This window comes from Urocitellus parryii, chromosome 6 (genome assembly GCF_045843805.1).
Source record: "Urocitellus parryii isolate mUroPar1 chromosome 6, mUroPar1.hap1, whole genome shotgun sequence".
Lineage (NCBI taxonomy): Eukaryota > Metazoa > Chordata > Mammalia > Rodentia > Sciuridae > Urocitellus > Urocitellus parryii.
In genome coordinates, this window is record NC_135536.1 from 182207961 (window position 1) to 182233822 (window position 25862).

Below are 25862 nucleotides of genomic sequence, written 5' to 3' on the forward strand. Positions count from 1 at the left end.
AATAAATAAATAAGGAAGACATGATTTACAGTAGAAGGGGTAGAGAGAGAAAAGGGGAGGGGAGGGGAGGGGAGGGGGGATAGTAGACAATAGGACAGACAGCAGAATACATCAGACACTAAAAAGGCAATATGTCAATCAATGGAAGGGTAACTGATGTGATACAGCAATTTGTATACGGGGTAAAAGCGGGAGTTCATAATCCACTTGAATCAAACCGTGTAATATGATGTATTAAGAACTATGTAATGTTATGAACGACCAATAAAAATAAATAAATAAATAAATAAAACAAAACTCAATGCCTTATCCGTGCTAGGCAAGCACTCTACCACTGAGCCACAACACCAGCACCACAAATTAGTCCTTTTTTAGTCTGGGGCCACTGGCCCTTTCTGAGCTCACGGCTCTTTGCAAACTCCTTCCCACCTTGACCCTTTCAGGGTTATTCATTCTCCTGCCTCAAGCATATCTATACCTCATATGGCCTACAGGAGAAATTCCAAGCTATTTCACCCAACATCTGAGCAGCATGGTATCTAGCCCCGTCCCCTCCAGTTTCATTCTCTTCCCTCCTCTTACATTATAACCAGGTATAATTCTACTTATAGTACCCTAAACCCCTGCTACATCACCACTCCCCCATTATTTGCTTCTCTTTTCCCAGAATATTCTTTTCTCATTTATTTGGCAAACTCCTAGACATCTCCAAACCTCACTCAAATGCTCCACTCTATGATCTAGTCTGTCTTGTACTATGTCTTGTACCCTTTCTATTATGCACTTGCCCCACTACCATAAAATGATTTTTCATGTTTTCTTATAATTCATTGACCACTATAAATATCTTCTTTGGAGGATGGACCAACACTCAGCTTTCCACAGAGCAGCCACTTGGGAAGTGTTTGTATTGTTGAACAGAAGCTGCTTCCAGCCTGGTGGGTAGATTAGATAAAATTCAGGGCATATGAACTTCAATATGGCCTGAGAGGAAGCAGGCAGAGGGAAAATTCTACTTTGTTCCCATTTAAAATGTTAAAAATGTTGGTGACTGCCAAAGCTCAGGAAAAGAAACCCCTTTTATGTGGTTCCAACTCACTCTAAAGAGTTGATTATATTTACCTAAAATCTGGTGGAGCTCAAAACTATTTCTCTCTCTGCAGAGTCTCATTCTTTTTTAAGTTCCCTACTCTGTGGAATAAATGTGGGCAATCGTTTCTGCAGTTTTTGGCGATGCCAGTTTATGGCTATGTTTTTCTGTTCACTGAACTGGCTCATTTCTTCAGGAGAACAAACTGTTCTGCGCCGAAGTAGGAATTGGCTGGGTTCTAACAAAAAGCTCCCCCCCCCACAGTGTTTTTGCAAAAGACCCAAGTCAATTTATAGCCAAGTAACAAAAGGTCAAAAAGGTTAGTCAAGCAATGGGCGTAATTCCTGTGTGTCACAGCCAATAAAGGAAATGGGTGGGAATAAATTGTATGCAATTTTAACCTGAAATTATTTGTACAAAACTACTATTGTAAACGATACAAAAATGACCCATGCCTTTCAACATAAAGAATTTCCCACTTTTTTTTAAAAGGACATTTACTGTGGAAGAACTGAGATGATCTCAAATCCTCACTCACAAGTGAAACAAAACTTTTTTCACATTAATTTATAGAAAAAAAAATTGGTCATTGCTTCATAGTCCTGAAATAAAAATTCACAAAAAAACAAATATCTTCTGAATTATGTTGAGTTAATATACAAATATGTAACAACAAATCGCTATTATGTATAATGCACCAATAAAAAAAATTTTTTTAAATTAAATACCTTACAGTTAAGTCACAAATACAGCTTGTGGAGATGAACTAAAGATGAAATCTTTACCAAAAGGGAGACAAATAATGACCAAAAAGACAAGCGAAGAAAAGGGCTTACAAAAGAGACAAGTATGTTTTAATAGTTCTCGAAGTATGACAAACTATTGCATTATTCAACAAACATAAGAACAACAAGAAAAGCCTGCCTTTAAAGCAAACATGAAGATGTGACATCATCAGCCAAGCAAGTAGAAGACAGATGAGTAATAGTGTGTACTGGATGGCTAACCAGGCCGAGGCCCATGGGTCTGTGCAGTGAGTGGGCCTTTCAGATTTCAATGTTGCTGGAAGGCCTCCTCCTCCAACCTCTTTCCACTTCACTTCATGAAGTTTAAAGTATTCACCATTCAAAACAATCTTATTATCTAAAATATGAAATAAACAGACATTGTCAGGATCCAGACAAGATGATATAAGCTCATTTCTCCCCTGACCTCCCTGTAAGTACAATTATAAACCCTGGAAAAACACAAGATGCAACAGAAAAAGAAGTCTGAAAAATGCTAAAAAGAAGGTGAACTAGTTAGGGACCCCAGGACTGGAAGAATAAAACAATAGCAAGATATCTTGTGACTCCCTTCCCCTACTCAATCAAAGGTACAGGCTCAATACTTACCAACCCCCCAACTTAACAACGCCTTGGACTGAATGGAAGCTCCACTGATAAGACAGGCCAGTTGCCAGCACCAACAGGATAAATCTCAGGACCCCACTGACAATAACAGAGTAGTCTGGGGAATTCTCTCCCCTCCCTACAAGGACTCCAGGAAATATTTTTTCCCCAGCAAGATGAGTCTCTCCCACACCTAGAGGAACCAGGCAGCATGGCCTGGGAAAACTTTACTCGCCTCAGACAGCACCAAGAGACCAGTGAGTGTACCAGCAGCACCACATAATCAAGTGGACCAAAAGAGTATTACAAAAGCTCTGAAAAGTACATTGGCATTGGAACCACAAAAGTAGACACCAACCCATGGATTAAACCAAAGCAGAGTAAGTGCCTGATAAAATAGAAATTTAAATAGTACCTGGAATCTCCTAACAAATTATCTAAAATAGAATTGAAAATCATCGGTCATACCAAGAATCAGGAAAATCAGCACTTGAATGAGAAAAGACAACTGATGCCAACACCGAGATGAATCTGATGTTGAAATCAACTTCCAAGGATTTTTAAAATGCTTCTCTTGAAATAAGTGGGGAAAAAATTTAATTTCATCAAAGAAATAGAAGTTTAAAAAAATAACCAAATGTAATTTATAGAACAGAAAGATAAAATAACATAAATGTAAACAAAACCTACTAGACAGGCTCAATAATAGGATGGAAAGAATACAATCAGTGAACATGAGGATGGATCAATAGAATTTACCCAATCCAAACATAAGAGAAAAATGGGCCAAAAGCAAATGAACGTAGCTTTGTGAGGGTATACAAAAGATCCAATATTCATATCATCTGATTCCCAAGGGAGAAAAAAAGAGGGTGAGAAGAGTATTCAAAAATATAAATGACTAAAATTTCCCCAGATTTGGTGAAAGACATAAACCTACTAATTCAAGAAGGTGAACAAACCTCAAATAGGATAAAGTCAAAGAAACTTACACAGAGACACATCATAATAGAATTTCTGAAAATAAGAGACAAAAATTTTGTTTGTTTTTATATTTATTTTTTAGTTTTAGTTGGACACGATACCTTTATTTTATTTTTAGGTGGTGCTGAGAATCAAACCCAGTGCCTCACGCATGCTAGGCGGGCACGCTACCACTTGAGCCGCATCCCCAGCCCCGAGACAAAAATTTTTGAAAGCAAATAAATACAATGATACTTGTAAGGGACTATCAATTCAAAATGACAACAGATTTTCCTATCTGAAATCATGGAGGCCAAAAGGAAGTACTGAAAAATTATGAACCATGAATTCCAAATTCAGTGGAACTATACTTCAATATTGGAGGGAAAAGACAGTCTCAGATGAGAATTAAAAGAAAAAGAAAAAACACTAAAAACTCTATGTCATTAAAAAAAAAACTACCCTTAAAAGAATGGTTGAAGGAAATTGTTCAAACAAAACAAATAATAAAGGAAGAAATCCTGGAGCATCAGGAAGGAATAAAGAACTAAAGAAAAAGCAAAACTATGGGTACAGACAATAGTGAGTTTTATAAATCAAATTTGTTGACTAAAGTCCAAATCATAACATAATCAGATGACCAATACAATTATATTTAAAAGGGGGAAGATAAAGGAACCTAAATGAAAGTGAAGTTTCCATGTTTTACTCAAAGTGGTAAAATGTTGATAGCAGTGGACTGTAATAAGTCACACATATAAGTCATAATATCCAAAACAATCACTAAGAAAATAATACAAAGAGATACTAAGAAACACTGTAAAAAGTCAAAATAAAATCCTAAAAAAATGTTCAAGTAACCCAGAGAAAGGCAATAAAAGAGAAACAGAAGAATGGAAAACAAAACAAAACAAATTATAAAATGAAAAATTAAAGCTCTAATACAAGAATAATCACCTTAAATGTAAATGGTTTAAATATGCCAATTAAAAGGCAGAGATTGGCAAAGTGGACAAAAATACAACCCAATTATACATGTTGTTCACAAGAAACTCTCTTCAAATTCGACAAAATAGGTAAGCTAAATATAGTCCATACAACAGATTATCAATGCATATTTTAAATGATGCTTATGAATATTTTTAATGATATAGGAAATTTATTTAATGTCTTATTTAATAAGACATGATAAATCAGTAAACAAATATTCTAAAGGCAATATATGAAATGTATAGAGCAAGATTTCATACTTTATATAAGCAATTCTAAATAAATGGCTGAAAGGAATACTATAGTTATTAGTAACAGAGTATGCTTTTCAGATTATCTACCATAAAAAATAATGCTTTTATTGTCAGGAAATAATGTTATTATAAAGTTTTTTTCTTTAATTAAAACAGTCTATTAAAGACAACTGTGCTGCTGCCTATGGGGAAGAACTAATCTTTATCACTAGTAGCATCACACTGATTTGGATCTTTCTACTGGTGAGTTGGCTGTCCACCCATTCCTATAGAGGTCTAGAGACACAGGCAGAAGAGAAATATCCTTTTTTCAAGCTTTAGTATGAGATACAGGAGTGTGGGGGTGGGGGGAGTGCAAGTGGAATGGAGAAGCACAGAGATGGGAGTGAGGAGAGAGTACAGGCAGGGGAGCCAGTCCGATGGACACCTGCCTCACTTCTAGTGATTTCTAGAGTCACTGCTCCAGGTCTCCACAGGTCTGGCCACTGAGTTAGTTCTTGTGTTTCCTTACTCCATTATTCAAGACCACATGAGTATGTCTTGATGCCCCCCAGCCTAACAGAGTAAAAACAGATATTATCCTACCACACTGGGAGCCTCATCAGAAGAAATTCTTCAGTTTTATATTGCTGTATAATTATCAAATTAATAATATTCATCTTCCTTTCTTTTTCAGTTTCTCCTTAACTTTAATCCAGGGGCCCTGTGACTACCTTCCTATTTATTACAGGTTCAAACCTTTTTCTGGCACTTCAAGTGAGAAACCTAAGAAACCATAAAGTAATCCTCAATTCTTCAGCATTCTCTTTTTATATATCCAATCTATGATTATAAAAGAGACACAACACTAAATGCAGAAGGTAGATGATTTCTGAGTTCTCCCATCAGAGATTTATAATTCTTTCACTCTTTCTTAATACAATTGAAAATGAATACTATTAAAGTCAAAAGTGAAAGAATTAACCAAGAGTCTTTCATGTATGTTTCCTTGTTGATATTATAAGGGCCCTATTTAGCAGTCTCTAGGACAACATCTAGACCTCTCTTAATCACCAGTCCTAGAAAACTTGCCTTTTTCTCTAGTTGAGAACATGGAATCCCATCTGTAGGATTGCACAGGATAACTCAAAATCAACCTTAACTTTAAAGTACTCTGCAAGGACTACAAGACTATCTTAGTGCCACTACTCTAGCCATTTCCCATGGCTAAACGACCAACAAAATGAAGTAACACAATTTTACAAATACCTATTATTTGAAACCATGTTAACATTTAAAATAAGATTTTAGTAGCCAGGCACAGTGGCACACACCTATAATCCCAGTGACTCAGGAGGCTGAGGCAGGAGGATTACAAATTCAGAGCCAGCCTCAGCAAATTAGCAAGGCCCTAGGCAACTTAATGAGATCCTGTCTTCAAATTTAAAAAAAAATTAAAATTTAAAATTAAAAAGGGCTGGGGATGTGGTTCAGTGGTTGAGTGCCCCTGGATTCAATTCCCAGTACCAAAAAATAAAATAAAATAAATTTTTGTTTTACCTGTTGTCTTGCTTTTTGGAGGCTAAGGTGGGAAAAGTATAGATTCTGGAGTCAAAATGTTACTTTATAGCTTTTCCACCTATAAAATAGAAATAATTGTGTATACCTCTTGTGAGGATGAGTAACATATTACTTGCAAAATTCTTGACTCTTCTGATACAATTTAGTATTCCTCCTTAGTTTCATTTTTTCTACCTCCTTCTCATTTGTTTTCTTGCTTTATTTTTGAGACTTCAGTGAGTCACCTTAAATTCTTTTAGAACATGACAGAATTTAACTATATTTAATATAAAAATACAAGATACTCCTCTGGAAGTAGGGGTGGGCACTGATCAGGGAGGCACCTTTCTGGGTAATGATAATATTTTGGTAAGAATTTGGGTTACACATGTGTATGCATTTGTCAAAATCAGGCAAATATACAGTTAAAATTTAGAAACAAAACACACAAATATTACCTCAAAAAATAAACCTTTAAACAAATAACAACCTCTACTTAATGATTTGCATGCTGAAATACAGAGGAGACAACTCCTCAAAAACACAATGGGTAGATGGTTGGATAGAGGGATGAGATGTACATACACTAAAATATTAATGATTGAAACCAGGTAGTGGGTGTATGGTTGCTTACTATAATATTCTTTCAACTTTGCAGTATGTTTGAAATTCTTCATAATAAAATGTTGGAAAAAAATGACCACTGGAAAAAAGTGGAAGGCACTCAATACACATCACTTCTCTTCTTGAACCCTCTCCTATAGATAACTAATCCATTTCCTCAATCACCTATAAATACTTACTAGACCCACATTATAGTATTGCCTTGTATTAGTTGCTTAACTTATACTATAACCCCTCTATACTTTGGTTTCTTCCTCTGTGGAATACCAACTGCATGCACCTTGAGATTTTTGTGAGAACCGAGATAACACATAAGACCTAGCTTAGTACCTGCCACATAACTGGTATTCAATAAAAGCTAGCTGCTGATGTGTCAGTACAGTATTATAGTATATGATTCCAGCATCAGTAGTGGTTGGAAGCCCTGACTCCTGACTGCCTGGCTTCAAACTCCAGCTCCACCAGTTATCACCAGTGTAGCAGTGGGCAAAATCTTTAAACTTTCTATGGTTCAGTGTTCTCATCTGTAAAGCAGGGGTAAGTATCACTTTTATGGGGTTATGATAATGATAATTAAAATATATATATATATTGCTTAAGAGAATAATTAGAACAGTGTAAATATTCAAGGTTAACAAACTCACTATGCTAGGTACTCAAAGGACATAGAGATAAATGTGGAAGTCCTTGCCCCCTCAAGGAGTTGATAATTCAGGAGTGGGAAGGCAGTCATTACAAGGAAAATTGGGATATATGCTAAAAGATAAGTGGGGGACAATGGACTTGGAATACTTGAGGCAGAGACTGAGGAAGGCCAAAGAAGGCTTCAAGGGAAGGGTGGCATTTGACCAACTGGAATTTGGAGCAGAGAAGGGGAAACAACCTCGGTAATGTGAAAGGACATAGTATAGCCTGTTAGAATTTAAGAAAAGGCAGCTCAGGTCAATTGGGAAATTCACATCTGAATTTTTGAATCAGCAGGATCAGGATCAGATGGTGGAAAGCTATGCTGATTAATACAAACTTTGATTCTGCAGAAGAACTTGGAAAAAATGATCCTCTATTCATATATTCCACTGGATTTGCAGAGCCGAGTCTTATAAATTAATTATGTCAACTAATAACTTATCCTTGGTTTTTCTAATAAAATTGTTCCTTACCTATTGTACTCTTTATATAGAACCCTAGAAATTCATAGTAATTTTTACCAACTTATAGCATGAGGATGTATCTCTACTAATAAAAAGGCACAGAGCTTCTGGAAGAAGGGCCAGGAAAGAGATTACTAACAGTGTTGTGAAACTGGGTTAGTTAACACTGCTTTAGTTGGTTCACTGCTTTGAGGTTACAACTTGGAATCTGACCCAAGAGATTAAATTCAGAAAGGGAGAAATGTCCGTGCAGCAGCAAAGAAAAGTTGGTTCCCTCTGGATGCTGCCAGCTGGCCACACTGCCTTGGTAAACACATTTCTGATTGCCATCGCACTGAGCAAACCCACTAAGCCTTACCAAAGTGTCTCCAACATCGCAGCCTGAGATGAGCAATCAGGCCAAGGGCAGGTTTTACAGCTACAGGAACCAAGTGCTGCTTCAAAATTATATAAATTAAACATATTAAGTACACTTGATGGGCTGGGGATGTGGCTCAAGCGGTAGCGCGCCGGCCTGGCATGCGTGCGGCCCGGGTTCGATCCTCAGCACCGCATACCAACAAAGATGTTGTGTCCGCCGAGAACTAAAACATAATAAAAAAAAAATTCTCTCTCTCTCTCTCTCCTCTCTCACTCTCTCTTTAAAAAAAAAAAAAAGTACACTTGAAAACATCTTTTCAACTCAATTGGAGAGAAATTAAGTAGTAATAATAATTTATTTTAAAACTTTATTTTAAGAAGGAACACTGATAGAATAGAGAAGAGGATTGACAGGGAGGGAAAAGAGGGAATGGGGAAGTACTAGGGAATACAATCTATCAAATTATGCTATGTCTGTATATGAATATGCCAAAATGAATCTCGTGTGTGTGTGTGTGTGTGTGTGTGTGTGTGTGTTATGTGCTAATTAAAATAATAAAAACAATAGAAAGGAGATCAGTAGAGTTGAGCAAGTAGATCAGGGGAGAGAAAGAAAAAATGCTAGGGAATGATGTTGATCAAATTATGTTATATGCATGTACAAATAAATAATAATGAATCCCCCTGTTATGTGTAATTATAATGTACCAATTAAAAATAAATTAAAATTTAATAACAAATTAAAAGCACTATTTTTTAATATAAACCAAGGCTTTTTGGTGGAGGCACCTTTGAGTGAAGTAGGTGAGCTGGTTAATTCAGGCTAAGAGTAAAACTCCTGGTCTATGAGCTCCATGAGGGCAAGCACCATAACTATGTTGCTCACTGTGGTATTCTCAGGGCCTAATCCAGTGTCTAGCATGTAATGCTTTCTCACAAAATACTTGTTGATGGAGTAAGTCTAGTCCCTAGCTTTGTAAATTCAGAAATCTCATCTTTATAGTTCACCAAAAGGTTATTCAATCCTTAATTGAGTGGAGGTAGAAATGACTTGACACCAACCAAACTCAATGAAGACAAAATAGGTTTTCCTCTCATTTGTAGAAGGGGTATAACTTTCCAGGAGCCTTGTTGTTCTTGTCATTCATCCAGAGCTGTCTTCCTAATATCAGAGCATCTAGGAAACAGAATCCTAATCTGACTGATGCCTGAGGAACAAACTTAGAGCTCCCTAGGAAGTCTTCAACTCACATGTCTAGCATGCCCAGCAACCAGAATGTCTCCCTCAGGCCAATGTGGTATCTCCCCTCCTGCAGAGCACACAAGATCTTCTCTGACAGAGCCTTATTCTCTGAATCCCCTAGACTCTATGTAGACTCCCAGTCTTCTATCCCTGTGCACCATTTTTCATCTAAGCATGTTGCAACTCCTAGATTTTAAGATTTTTCTGCCCACAGTGCATTAGTTTGGCTGTTCCCCAAATGACAATGTAGAGACCTTCATCTATACATGCCTCCAGAGACAGCTTGGGTCTGGCCACCTGCATGGATATGCACCAATTTTCAGGTGACTTCGCCTCAGTGCAAACACTGAGGCAATATCTTCAGAGAACTCCATGGTACTAAGTGATATCTTGGGACCCACATATAAGACCCATTTACAATTTTTTTTGTTAAGTGCTTGTATTAACTAATTTTCTACTCATTTGGCCTCATAAAAATTTTAGGAAAATCTCCCATCAGCATGGCTTTTCAATAGTGTATTTTTTTTTAATATTTATTTTTTAGTTCTCGGCGGACACAACATCTTTGTTGGTATGTGGTGCTGAGGAGCGAACCTGGGCCGCACGCATGCCAGGTGAGCGCGCTACCGCTTGAGCCACATCCCCAGCCCAATAGTGTATGTTTTTAAAAGCTCTAGACCATTAAATATATTAGAAAATGAGCCTAGAGGCAACTCTGTGGAAAGTCATCACTAGAATTTACCTAAGCTTTCTTTTATATTCATAAGCCAGTTTCTACCAAGAGCAAATAGTTTCTCTAACCCTTTTTTTATTTGAAAGAAAAATCAGAGAAAACAGGCAGATTTTATAAGGAATCTTATTGAGATTTTTTTAAATCTAATTTTAGACTTTTGGAAAAGTTACAAAAATAGTCTAAAGAATTTCCATATATCCCTGATTCAGCTTCCCTTGATGTTAGAATCTTACATAACCATAGCATATTTAACAGAAGCAGGATACTAACATTGATATAATGCTATTAACTAAACCAAAACCTTATTCAAATTATACCAGTGTTTTCTACTAATGTCAATTTTCTGTCCCAGACTCCTATCCAGGATCCTTGGTATATTTAGTTGTCATCCTCCTTAGTGTCCTGCAGTCTGACAATTCCTCAGTATTTTAAAAATGTCATGTCCTTGACATTTTTAAAGAATATTAATTGGTGTTTTGTTTACTGTCCCTGATTGGAGTTTCCTGGTGTTTTCTTCTCATTACACTGAGGTTATGTATTTTGGGCTAAAATATCTACTCATTGGGCCAAATGAGTAGAAAATTAGTTAATACAAGCACTTAACAAAAAAAATGTTATTTTCTTCTTAGCAGTATGGGGTTCAATATGTTACTATGTCTTACTTGCTGGTGATATTGCTCTTGATCTTTTGATTAAGGTGGTTTTTCTAATAAGTTACCATATTTTCCTTTAGAGTAAACCAAATATGTTAGAGTAATTTATTTGAGACTATGAAAATTCTGAGCTACATCCCCACTCTTTGTATTATCTTATTTTGAGACAGGGTCTCACTAAGTTGATGAGGCTGGCCTTGAACTTTGGATCCTCCTGCCTCAGCTGCCCAAGCCACTGGGATCTCAGGTGTGCATCACAATGCTCGGCTCCATCAAAGACTTCTTTTTTTGGTACCAAGGACTGAATCACTGAGCCATATCCCAACCCTTTTTTAGATTCTATTTAGAGGCAGGGTCTCACCAAGTTGCTGAGGCTGGCTTTGAACTCAAAATCCTCCCGCCTCAGCCTTATGAGCTGCTGGGATCACACGTGTGCGCCACCGTGCCTGGCTCCATCAAAGATTTCTTAAAGAACTACTGGCTCTCTTATCCATTACCTGTTCGTTCTCCTTAAGGAGTTTATAAGATTTCCCCTTACTATTTCTGTAATATAGTTTATAAGATTTCCCTTACTATTTCTGTAGTATAAGCACTGTGTTATTTTATTTGATCTGTTCAGTTTTACATTTTTTTTGTTTATAAAAATATCTATCTTTGTTGTTAAAAAAAAAATCATTGTGGACCTTTCATAATCCCATCTTCAGAGGTTGGCACTATAGAGAGTTTGATATATGTTCCATCTGAACTTTTTTTTTCCTTGTTTAATATCACTAGAACTAGATACCATGCACTTAAATCCCATCCCACCATGGACTTCAGGAACTTACTTAATTTTGTGTGCTGGCAAGTTTCTCTCTCTCTCTCTCTCTTTTTTTTTTTTTTTAAGGCCAGTGACTTTTTAAAATATTTTTAGTAACCGACAAAAATAATTAAATGAATTAAGAAGAACCAAACGGATAAGGATCTGGCCCAGAATGGAATGACTGTTCAAAATAAATATGACACAAAATCAAAAAGTTAAATGAGAAAACCCTAAAGAGCCTTTCAATGGATATAAGAAAATCATTTAATAACATTCATTCCTACAAAAATACTAGTAACAAAACAGAACAACAAGCACATAGATAAGACAAGACAATATACTTCACCTCGTCTAAGCAAACTGTGAAAAAAAGGGATCTCCTCTAGCATGACTACCTTGAATATTTTTTAAGCTGAACTAAGATGGGCATAAAAGTGAAAAGTGTTGTTTGCAGATAAGGTGACTGAACAGTTATGAGAGCAAGCATTTAAAAATTTTTGGAAGAACTCTTCTGTAAGGTGGAAATTAAAATTTTATGGCCTTGTTTTTAAGTAATATCAACTGAACACTGCTATGGGGAGAGTGAGGTCACACAGTGGACATCTGCAACTCCAGATGCCACATCTGGACTAAGGTCAAAATTCATTTTTGCTAAACTTCTTAAAAACTTGAAGGCATATGACTTGCTTCCTGGATTTATCTACTTGAATACATTGAATAAAATTTCAATAGTTTGTAAGTTTATCACTTATTTGTACAGTCCAAATGACAATCAGGAGGTCATCTCTCACAGTTTCCCCCTAGAACAATAACAACAACAAAAGCAACTAGCAACATGATACACATTGGACACCATTCATTTTAAACACTTCACATGCTCATTCTCTCACCATGATCCTTAGTGATAGATACTCCTAATGCTTCCAATTTATAGATGAGGAAACTGAGACACAAGCTAATAACTTGCCCAAGATCAATCAGCTAGTAATAGGCAGAGACAGAATTCAAACTCAGGATCCCAGGCTCTTAGCACCACAGCTCCTTGTTGTCATAGAATGCATGAGCAAACTGTTATCTGGAGAAGAGATACAACCTGTGAATTAGAGTTCTAGAGGAACTTGACTTGAACAAAAAATTCAAACGACAAGAAAACTACTTTCAGAATGAAAAGTTCTGAGAGAAGAAACCAGAAGGAGCTCCCAGGAACATAATTAACAATCAAAAAGAGGCATAACAGGGTGTCTGCAGCCTAAAATCATCTGAAAACAATGTGCAGAAGGAAAACAGAAAAAAAGAGCTCCCAGTAAACAAATTCAGCCAGTAGATTACAGGAAAGGGATGCAGCAATCCCCCTGCCCCACCACCCCCCTCCAGCAGAAAAAGTCTAGAAGCAAGGCAATCTAAGATGAAAACCTCAAGAGAGAGAGAAAAACCAAATAAACAAATCAGAATATCTCTTGTTGCCATCTGTAAACAAAAATGAAGCTACCTCCAACCATGTGCCCTGTCACTCCTCAGGGCATCTGCATTTCCTCACCCCCACTAACTCCAGCACAAGCTGACTTGGGGACTCTGGAATCACTATTAGTTTTCTGAGAAACCAGGGACTTAGCTTCTCCTGATCCGACTAATCTCTGAGCGCATGGCCCCTGCTGACCGCTGCTTCTTGTAGGCAATCATTTCTTCCATATCACTTTTCTGCTTTTCCTCTCCTTCGTCTACCATAGATTTGGCACTGGGGCCTGGTTTGCAACCCCACTTCTTAGCTTAGTAACAATGCCTTGGAGTCTTAAGTGTCCTGACCCACAAAGTAGAGTAATAATAATTTCCATGCATAGATTTTTTTTTAAAAAGCCATATGAAAATATCTAGATACTGTGCCGAACACATATTATAGTGCTCAATATGTTTTGATTTTGTGCATAGAGAAACTAATCTTTGCCAAGAGCCCATTCTAAGACCTTTCGTTTTTATGGCTACATGTTCTTCTTGGGGGAGATTTTATATCTATTCTTACGGCTTCAGCATTGCCCCTCAGGATCAAAGTGAGTTTCACACCTTATCTCCAACTCCTTCTGACCCATATTTCCATCTGCTCCTAGATATTTTCCTAGACACCTAATTTCAGATGTCTTAAATTCAACAAGTCCTAAAATAAACTCTCCTCTGCCTCTCTTCAAATTAGTCTCTGTATTCCCATATACACAACTTTGACCTCACTACTTAAACTGGTCAATAGTTCCATCATCTATCATCACCTTCCCTAAAACCAACAAAAACCTCTTGGAGGCATCCCCTAATTATCAATCCCACCATGTCAGGCACCAGCATTTTGGATTCTGCCTCAAAACACCTCACCTTCTCTTCTCCATCTTCACTGCTATTCCCTTTTCAAGCTGTAGACACTTCTCACCTGGATGACCACCACAGCTGCTTAACTGCTTCTCCTCCCTGAAGTCTGTGCTTCATTAGTGCAGTTGAAGTTAGCTTTCTAAGAAGGAACTTAAGCATGATCTCCCCTGCTTTAAAACTTCTGTGCTACAACCCACAGTTTATAAATGGAAATTTGTTGGCCAGGTATTCAAGGTGTGTCACTATCTGGCTCCAATATCCCTCTGACCAGTCTCATCTCCAGCCACTCTCCCAAGAAGGGGTTGATGCACTAGGGGACCCTTAAGCCCTACCCTCTCACTTTATCCTTTCTCACAAAAGCCCTGCTGGTACAAGCAATAATGCTCAGCTCCTGAATACCTTTGCCCACTCATCAAATGTGGCTCCCTCCTTCCTTCGTGCCACCAATACACCTGATATATCACATCTTTTGCCTCTGTTAGTTACATGCCACTTACTCAAGCAAAAAAGGGACCTTGAAAGCAGGGACAGATCTGTCCTTATCTTTGTATATCCTGCCCCTAGCTCAGTGCTTATCAACTCCAACTGAGGCCTAAGTGGTTAATAACTAACTCAATGAATCAAAAAGAGCAAAATACTAATGAATACTAGGCTGAAACTCAGAAGAATTAATATAAGTCACAGAATAAATGTAAAATGTGAAAGGAAAAATAACTGGTGGGCAGGAGGCCAGATAAGGAACAGGAAGAGAGAATACCAAAAAAGGAAGAAACTGAATTTGCTAATATGAAGAAAAGTTCCTGCTTCAGCTTTGATGGTAGTAAGTTAATATGGAAACAAATGTTATTTTTAACATTAGGGAAATTCAAAGATTGTTCACCTTGAAAATTTGCTTAAAGGCTACAAAGAAGCAAAGATATTCCATAACAGAAGGCATAATGACAAAAACACAATTAAGAATTACATAAATTAAGAAATATTATTAAAATGAGTATTGTACAAAAACAAGAATAAAAACTAAATACACAGCTAAAAATCCTGAGGGGAGAGGAAAAAAGAGTCCAGAGCAATTTTCTAAAAGAAAGATAATAGTTATTTTGAAGCCAAAACCACAACACTTTAGAAGGGTTCATTAACAAATTGGCAAGAGTTGCTGTCTAAGAGGGAATTGTTTGCCTAAGGATAGGAATGAATGGGAAACTGACTCTTTACTATATCCTTTTGTATTTTTTAAATTTTTATATTTCAACTAAAAATTCCTGTGACTATGTGAAAAGTGAAAATTCTAAAAGTAAATGAATTACAGAACACATAAAATTAGAAAAACTGGACACAAAAAGCAACAAAATGATAAAATAGTAATACTATATATGTGCTAATAAATTTGGATAAAACTGAATAGATTGATTTTTTAATAAAAATATATAATTCTAGGGGCTGAGGTTGTGGCTCAGTGGTAGAGTGCTCGCCTAGCATGTGTAAGGCCCTGGGTTTGATCCTCAGCACCACATAATACATAATAATAAATAAAGGTATTGTGTCCATCTACAACCAAAAAATACACACACACACACACACACACACACACACACAATTTCTAATGCTGACAAAAATAAAACACCCAACATCTTTTTAAAAAATTCTGATAAATATATTCACCCAAAGCAGCTACTCTGATACCTTATTAGTGAATCCTTTCAAACACTTCAGAAATAATTCACATTGTACAAATCATGCCTAAAATAGGTCAAAATATAGGTTATCTAGTTTAGTCTTCTAAATTGATCCTAAAACTGGCTAAAGAAAATGAAAAAAAGAGCTGGGCATGGTGTCATGGTGGGAATTATATGCCCATAATAATCAGGAAGCTGAGGCAGGAGGATTCTGAATTCAAAGCCAGCCTTAGCAACTTAGCAAGGCCCTAAGCAACTTGGCAAGATCCTGTCTCTAAATAAAATACAAAAAAGGACTGGGGATGTGGCTCAGTGGTTAAGCACTCCTGGGTTCAATCCCTGGTATAAAAAAAAAAAAAAAAAGTAAAAAAGAAAAATGTACAAAGCTCACTCAGAATTTTCACACTCAAAACATTAAAAGAAATAATAGTAAATAGAATTTAGGAATAGATTAAATTTTTAACTGTGTCAACAGACACTAAAAGTATATTCATTAAAACTGGGCAGTTGTACTGAGTATGGTAGTATATGCCTGTAATCCCAGCTGCTTGGGAGGTTGAAGCATGAAGATTGCAAATTCAAAGCCAGCCTCAGGAATTTAGCAAGGCTTTAAGCAACTTAGTGAGACCCTGCCTCAAAATAAAAAATAAAAATGACTGGGGATGTGGCTCATTGGATAAGCACCCTTGGGTTCAATCCCTGGTACCAAAACAAAAACAAAAACAAAAATCCAACAGCTATTTTTAATGTAAGGATTCTAAAACTAATAAAAAAGATAAATATTTTTACCCTGATTGAAGTACCTATTTAAAACTAAATGTAAAAAAAAATATATGCTGTCATTAAGTATAGGTACAAAATGATGAAGCTTTCCATCATATCACTGTTAATTAATATAGTATCAGGGGCTAGAAGAACAGTCCAGGGGTAGAGCTCTTGCCTACCATGCACAAGGCCCAGGGTTTGATCCCCAGGACCTTAAAAAAATAAATAAAGTTGGAACTTCTGCCACTATATATAGTACAACATAAAGCAACATAAAAATGAATGAGAGGGGCTGGGGTTGTGGCTCAGTGGCAGAGCACTTGCCTAGCATGTGTGAGGCACTGGGTTCAATCCTCAGCACCACATATAAATAAATAAAGAATAAAGGTACATCAACAAGTAAAAAATATTTTTAAAAATTTAAAAAAATGAATAAGAGCTACAAATAAAGGCAGAGATAAACTATTTTTACATTCAATAAATACCACTGTATACTTATAAAAACTAAATAAATCATTTGAATGGTTATGATGAGTTTAAAGTGATCAGAGCCATCACCAATAAGGAAAAAAATCATGTATATTCCGGATTTTCAAACTTGAGTACATGTGAAAAATCACCCAGGGAAGAAGCTTTTAAAAATTGTCAATACTATGACTTGCCCCAGACAAAATGCCTCAGAACCTCTAGGGGACGGATCAGACATTAATATTTTATAAAGCTTCTCAGGTGACTTAATGTGCAGCCTACAATTGTATATTCAATTATTGGAAGAGCTTAAAATGCAATGCAAAATGTGTAACTATTTGTATTTGCAAATGGGAAGAGAAACACTGCTGAAATTTAGAAGAGGAAACTTGACAGGAGACACAGTTAGCTCCTATGCTAATGTTTGCAGTTTAGACAAAAACCAATACCCAAGTCAATGGAGGGGGACATGACCCACAGCCTCAATAAACTGATGGAAATGAAAGGTCATTAGTCTCTGCCCAAGTGCTGTTAAAATGGAAAGCATGAATGAGAATTTGACAGAGGCTTAGGTGGTCCAGGATTACATACATACCTGTAGAGGCTACATGCAAGATAAATTCTCACAAATGCAATTGTTGAGTCAAATGGTATGCATCTTTAAAAGTGAGAGATTTATTTTTAAAAGATCTTAAATATGACAAAGAAAAAGCACGATATCAAAATATCATCGCATATAGGTAGGAGTGGAGTTGGAGAGACCAAGTAAGCTGAAGTCAGGCAAGATGGCTCAGTGTTACCAGGAAGTAGGTAAGAGATGGATCTCAAACAAAATTTCTGTAATTCCAACATGGCTTTACTCTTGCCACCTACCTCCTCCCACTTCAAACTCTAGTCATCACACCCAATGTCCCCATCCTACCAGACCCCTAACCCAACAGGCATTGCTAGGGCCTATCTGATATCCTCTGTCCTAAATGCAATATTCTTTCAAGGCCCCTCCCACTGGAACAACTCTCTTTTTGCTTAACTCCCTATATTTTACCATCCAAAACTTTCCTAGACATTTCTGTTTAAGTAATATTTCATGTCTGGTGTTTGGTATAAATATCTGATCTGCCATTTATATTCTGGAAGTAGAATACAAATTACTTTCCATATTAAAAAGCTATTTTTGACTATGGCATTTAAGCCCTCTTTTTTATTAGACTTTTAATATACAATTTAAGATGCTTCCTCCATGATGTTTTTCTGTTCATCATTTTCAATCCAATCACATGATCTCTAAATTTACTTCATCTTCCTAACATAAGCATGCTTCATTCTTTCCCTAAACAAACACCTACTAAGCATCTATTCTCTGGCACTGTTTTAGATCCTGGAGATAAAGTTCTTGCCCTTGGGGAGCTCAGGCAGTTGAGGTGTATGGGTGTGAAGGGAGGGCAGGGAGACACCCAATAAACAAGTATTTGTTTAGCAGTCAAATGTTAGTAAGTGACCTGGAGAAAATTTAAAAGGATAAAGTGATGCCAAGGGTATGATAATGTCAATTTCAATTGATGGTGTCATGGAAGGCATCATTGATAAGGTAATTTGGGGACAGAAACCTAGAGGGAGAGGACAGGAATCCTGTGATTTCTGGCAGGAGAGGATTCCAGGCAGAAAAACAAGTACAATGGTCTGGAAGCAGGAACATTTCTAGACTAACTGAAGTTCAACAAGAGCAGAGTCAGGGTGAGGGTACGCATTAGAAAGTGTATGTACAGGCTGGGGATGTGGCTCAAGCGGTAGCGCGCCCGCCTGTCATGTGTGCGGCCCAGGTTCGATCCTCAGCACCACATACAAACAAAGATGTTGTGTCCGCCGAAACCTAGAAAATAAATATTAAAAAATTCTCTCTCTTTAAAAAAAAAAAGAAAATGTATGTACAAGAAACTTGTCTTATACCATTGTTAGAGGGTTGATGTATAATGCCACTAAATAGCTTTACTCAACTTTAAAACTCAGAGTTAAAGAATGATCAGGCTTGGAAGATATAATATATCCAAGAATAGCCCTGCTATAATCCATTACTGAAGCACAGGGAAGAACAAAACACCACCCCCCCACCATCATGAAGCAGAAAGTTCCAGAGGTTACAATTACAGGGAAATTACCACAAGTTTTCAAAGGAATGATGTTGCCATGGCGTTGTCTGAAGAATACTATGGTACATAACTCCCAGCATCCTATAGCATCAATGACTCTGTCTCCATTTCCTTCCAAAAATTTTTATCCAACATACTGGAGAAAGTTTCTTAACTTCATAGAGGAAAATAATGTAAAAGATTTCCTTTATTTAAAAAGTTTACTAGAGTGTATCTGTTTCATCAAATGAAGTATATATTTATACTGACTGTTAGTCTTCTTTTTGTTTTTGATACCAGGGATTTAACTCTGGGCGTTTAACCACTGAGCCACATCTCTAGCCCATTTATATTAGAGAAGGGTCTCACTAAGTTGCTTAGGGCCTAGTTTTCAAAGCACAAGTTTTGCATTCAAACTAAAACTGACACTTGGCCTAATCAACACATCAAGAGACACAATACACAACTCTGCTTTTATGATATCCAATGGTTAACCTACAGTAGAACGATAAATTACAAAATTTTAGTAATTGATATAGCAAGAATTTGGGTGAAATTCAGAAGCACATAACTTACCTGAGAAGCATACTTTTCCCTTACTTCATTGTTATTTTCAGTTTCCCCTTTACTTTATGCAGTCGCACATGCATCTTCAAAGGGTCACTTGTTGCTTCTGCAGTTGCAATTCAGTTCTATAAAAGAATAACCATCATCACTTCACAAGAAGAGAAGGCACATTCTAGGAAGCTGAGTTATCTAATCTCATGTCCTAATTCATTTTATAACTATATACAAACAGAAGGTGGGAAGAATTTAAAAAGTTATCAAAATACAAACTAGTAATTTAAAACTATTAAAATTCTAATGGAAATAGAACATATAAATGGAAGTAAGGAAAACAGAACAAAATGATTCATTAAAACCTGTAATTTTTACATTCCCCTCCCCATCAATGAGTTTTTATTCCTCTCTTAGTTAAATTTGAGGTGGCTTGGCAGAAATAATAAAATTAACTGAGAGGTAGCCTTAAACTTCAAGGATGCACACACCCTGAAGGATATACTACTCTCTCATGGTTTTATACTCAAAGCCCTGGGAGTTTCCTAGTATGAGCTACAGAATTGGCTCATACTGTAAGTTCCAGGCTAACTACTCTGTTCTCTACATATTTTGTCTCTGATTCTTATTCCTATGTTTTTCCATTCTGCCCAGTGCCAATGTTGAGCACACAGTAATACATGGTGAATAAATGAAACAATAAATAGATTTTCAACAAACCTCCAGAGAGATGTTTCATGTGATCTTAAAATTACTTGGGAAACACTTGGAAAAAAAAAAAAAAAAAAACACTGCTCCTGAGATCTTTTTTCTCCAAAGCATTCCCTTTGGTTAAAACACCCATTAGCAGAAAAACAAGCCCCAGTGTGAGTATATGGGAAGGTGTCAGAACTTCAAACAGACATCTAGAACTTGGTACACTACAAAGGGGGACTATGAGCGTCTGTGAATATAAACAGGTTCACCCTTCAAAAAAGCATCCCCCACCAAAGTAGTTCCCCGTTATCACCAGCATTCTTACATCTTTAACATATACTTATCTTCTACAGTGTGTATCAAGTATTGTACTAACAAGCTTTAACCTCATTAACTAATTTAATCCTTATAATAACCCTAGCAGGTAGATTCTATTATTCTAATCATCCAGATAAGGAAATGAGGTATAGAAAGATTAGTTACATAAACTACCCAAGGAAATGCACTATGTGCTATGCTGCTTTTCATAGGCAGGAGTCCCTCAATAAATATAACTTCATGGTAAGATTAAAGTCTCATTCACCTATTTCACTTTCTTTTACTGCTTTCTTGGCATGTCTAATTAAATAGCTCCATTTCTAGTTAAATTATCTTTTGTTGAAATTTTTCCTAATTAATAATTTATTGAAAAACCTACTTTCTAATTCTCTACAACTTAAAATCTGGCCTTTTCTCACTTAAGAAATTATCCCTCTGAACATTAGAAAAAGGAAATATTTTAAATTTGGTGGAAATCAAAAGCAATAATTATTTAAAGCTAATTATTCATATACACAAAATACTTCAGCTAATTACATTTATTTCAGGTATTTTTCTGTGCTTTCGAGATCCCTTCTAACTTTAACATCTGGAAGCCCTCCTTAAGCAAGGCATTTCTTCTATTCTGTAGTCAATTAGAACTAATGATCACAATGTCAAAAGCTGTGGGTTCAATCCACTACAGCAAAGCACCCCTGTTTTTCTGAGTAGGAAGTTCTACTCAAGTTCAGATCTTTTGCCAGATACAATCTAAGGTTCCAACTTCAAAAGATCAAGAGAGACTAAGTTTTTTAAAAATGTTTTAAGTTTTTATACAACTCTGCTTGATTGATCTGAAAACAGAATTTTGCTTTTCCTGACACCAATTCCACTGACAATAAAAAGCACTTGCAAAAATTTTAGAAAGTGTCATAAAAATTCCTACTACTGCAATATAGAAAACCTCCATAAATGTATGATTACAATTCCATAAATATTTCTAAGATTTAAAAAAAAAATTTACTATATACTTTCATAAACCAAAAACTGTTCCATTTCCAAATAATATGGAGATATTTTAAACATGCTTTTCAAATTAAATGGAAACCAATCAATACCCAGTCTAGATTACATTTTAAAATAACCCAGGACCCATTCAAGGTAGAAGTTTTCCAAGATTCAACAAATAAACATGAAAAAGCAAAACTACATTCCTTAATTGTTATTATAGGAGAAACCCATTTGGGATTGTCTGTCTTCAAGATTTCCTGCCCACAGTTGGAAAGAACTTCACAATGCACTAATGCTGCAAAACATATGGATTCCAATAGTCACAAGGTAACTATGACAGCAAAGCCACCCGTCCTTGTGAGATCATAGAAACCATATGATGTAATTTTTTAAACTGAGGTAAAATTCACACAAAATTAACCATTTAAAAATGTACAATTCAGTGGCATTTAGAATATTCACAATGCTGTACAACCATTACCTCTATCTAGTCCCAAAATACTTTCATCAAAAACTCAATACTCATTAAATAGCCACTTCCATTCCCCCTCTTCTAGCCCCCGACACCAATATTATGCTTTATGTGTCTACAGATTTACTTCTTTTGGGAATTTCATATAAATGCAATCATATAATAATTCTTTGTGTTGGCCTTCTTGCACTGGCACAGTGTTTCAAGTTTCATCTATATTGTAGTGTGTGTCCTCACTTCAAACATTTTTAAGGCTGGTAAGTATTCCATAATCGAATATATCACATTTTGTCTATTGAGTCAGCCATTGATGGACACTTGGGTTATTTCCACTTTTTGGCCACTATTAATAGTGCTGCTATGAACATAAGTGAACAAATATTTACTTGAATACTTGTTTTCAATTATTTTGGGTACACATTTAGAAGTGTAATTACTAGAAAATGTGGTAATTTTATATTCAACTTTTTGAGAAAGTACCAAACTGTTTTCAGACCTACAAGCACTAGTGGCTGCACTAGTTTACAGTCCCACTAGCAAAGTTCAAGGATTCTAATTTCTCCACATCCTCACCAATGCTCATAATTTTCTGGTGTTTTGTTTTAAAATTATAGTCATCCTAGAAGGTATCAAGTGGTATCTCATTGTAGTTTTTATTTGCATTTCTTTAATCACTAAAGGTGCAGAGTATTTTTTCATGTATATGTCCTTTGGAGAAATGTCTATTTAAGCCCTTTGTCCATATTTTAATTGGTTTGCTTGTCTTTTTGTTGTTGAGTTGTAAGATTATAGATACTAGGCCCTTTTCAGATATGCAAATGATTTCCCCCTTCTTCTGTAGGTTTTCTTTCAACTTACTGGATGGTATCCTTTGATGCACAATTAAATTTTGAAGTGGCCTAATTTATTTTTTTCTTTCATTGCACATGGGTTGTTTGTTTTCTGTTTGATTTGTGGTACTGAAAATTGAACCCAGGAGCCCTTTATCACTGAGCTACAACCCAGCCTTTCTTTTTTTTAATATTCATTTTGGTTGTAGTTGAATACAATACCTTCATTTTATTTATTTTTATGCAGTGCTGAGGATCGAATCCAGCACCCTGCACATGCCAGGCAAGCATTCTACCACTGAGCCACAACCCCAGCCCATCCCCAGCCTTTTTAATTATTTATTTTTAAAGTTTGTGAAAGGGTCTTTCTAAATTGTCAGGGCTGGCTTGAATTTAAAATCTTCCTGCCTTGGCCTCTGAAATAACTTGAATTACAGGTGAGCACCACCAAGTCTGACCTCATTGCTTGTGCTTTTGATGTCATCACTAAGAATCCATTATCAAATATAAGGTCATGAAGATTTACCCATATATTTTCTTCTAAGAATTTATGCTTTTTGGTCTTAAAATTCAATCTTTAATCCATTTTTAATTACCTTTTTTTTTTGAGAGAAAGAATTTTTTAATATTTATTTTTTAGTTCTCGGCGGACACATCATCTTTGTTGGTATGTGGTGCTGAGGATCGAACCCGGGCCGCACGCATGCCAGGCGAGCGCGCTGCCGCTTGAGCCACATCCCCAGCCCCTTTAATTACCTTTAGTATATGGTTTGAAATTGGGGTCCAACTTCATTCTATTGCTTGTAAAAATCCAATTGTCCCAATGCCATTTGTTGAAAAGATTTTTTTTTCAACTATCAAATGGTCTTCATATCCTTCTCAAAAATCAATTGATTGGGCTACAGAAATAGCTCATTTGGAAGAGTGCTTGCCTCTCATGCACAAGCCTTTGGTTCAATCCCCAGCACCACAAAAAAAAAAAAAAAAATCAATTGACCATGACAGGTATGGCAGTGCATGCCTATAATTACAGCAACTCGGGAGGGCTGAAGTAGGAGGATCACAGGTTCAAGGACAGTCTCAGCAACTTAACAAGGCCCTAAGCAACTTAGTAAGACCTGGCCTCAAAATTTAAAAGGGCTGGGAATATAGCTCAGTGGTAAAACACCTCTGCGTTCAACCTCCAGTACCAAAAAAAGAGAGAGAAGTGACCATAGACATATGGACTTACTGCTAGACTCTCAATTTTATTCTACTGATCTTTATGTCTATCCGTATTGATAGCACCACACTGTTTTTATCATTATAGCTTTGTTGTAAATTTTGAAATTGAGATACCTGAGTCTTTAAACTTCATTTTTTTCCCAAGATTATTTTGACTATTCAGGGTCTGTTACAATCCCATATAAATCTGGGGATCACTTTTTCCATTTCTGCAAAAAATGTCACTGGGATTTTGGTAGAGATTTCATTGCATCTTTAGATTTCTTTGGGTAGTACTGCCATCTTTATAATATTAAGATTTCCAATCCATGATCATGAGATGTCTTTTCATTCAATGATATAATTTTGATGTTATCTTAAAAATATTTGATACAGTAATACACTAACTTCCTTTAGTTGTCTGTATTTCTATGGTAATTTTCAAACAGCTGGATTAACAAATATAAAGTTTACATTTGCAGTGAGAATACAATATTCATATTCTAGAGAATGGGTCCATTATTCAAGGTCTGTTTGCTTCTGTAAATAAGAAATGTTAAAACTCAAGGATTTTCATTTCTCAGAATTTTAATTAATTTTCTTTTTTAATATTTATTCTTAAGTTTTAAGTGGACACAGTATCTTTATTTTACATTTATGTGGTGCTGAGGATCAAACCCAGTGCCTCGAGCATGCTAGGTGAGCGCTCTACCGCTGAGCCCCAGCCCCAGCCCCTGTAATTAATTTTCATCATCATCAGTTGCTAGTAAAGCAGTTGATACACAAGAACTGTTTATGTTCACTGATTCTTAAGTTGTTCAACAGACTTTGCAGAATACAGGACAAATTCCCCCTTCCCCAATTTGTTATGAAACACTAGCTACTTTGCCAATGAGTCTTCTCAAAGAAGCTTGGTTAGTCAGAGCTTAGTGTCAATTGTAATTTGGTGGGGGGTTAAGGAGGAAAAATTTGAAAAAATCTTTAATATTTTTTGGCTAAAATCTGTCACATGATCAATTGAGAGAACAATTACTTGACATTATAAATATTTCTTGGACAAGACACAATCTGTTCTATGCTCTCACATAAAAATTAGAATTGAAGACAACATAGTAACCTAGAAAAAAATAACTACGGAGTACTCTGAGACTAGCCATTTCATGGAAATTGCATATTCTACAAAAGTAAAAGCCATTTGAGACTTGTGGATTGAGTCTGAGAGGTAGTGACTGCTTCAGAGTCCATGTCTGGTGCCAACTTTTCAAAGCTTCAGTTTGCACCTCCTCTCAATACACAAACCATGGTCTGAGGTGATCCAGCAAAATCAGAAAGGCTTTTAAGAATCAAATTGCCTATAAATAACTTTAATCAGAAAATACTACCTGGTGTTGAAATAAATAGCTATTGACCAAATCCTGAAAAACAGATATCCAATTCCATCTACTTTGTCATCTATAATGAAACTAAAGGTAATAAAAATATCTTCAGGCAGGTTCTTGGGGTCAGTGTTTTGGCAGGAAATGCTACTAACATAAAGTTAGAAGTTCTGAGTCATTGTTGAGTTTTGCTTTTTGTTTTATACCAGAAACTTGAACTTGAAAAGGAAAAAGAGGGGCCA

At 36.2% G+C, this 25862-nt stretch overlaps 1 protein-coding gene across 6 annotated transcripts in view; it reads right to left on the reverse strand.

The window, feature by feature from the left end:
- The window catches only part of Zhx3 (zinc fingers and homeoboxes 3), a 130223-nt gene that overhangs the window by 55126 nt on the left and 49235 nt on the right, over positions 1-25862 (reverse strand). For all 6 annotated transcript variants that reach the window (XM_077799397.1, XM_077799395.1, XM_026383148.2 and 3 more), the window contains exon 2: positions 19754-19869. The gene's annotated coding sequence lies outside the window, so the exon portion shown is untranslated. The remainder of the gene's footprint in view (positions 1-19753; positions 19870-25862) is intronic.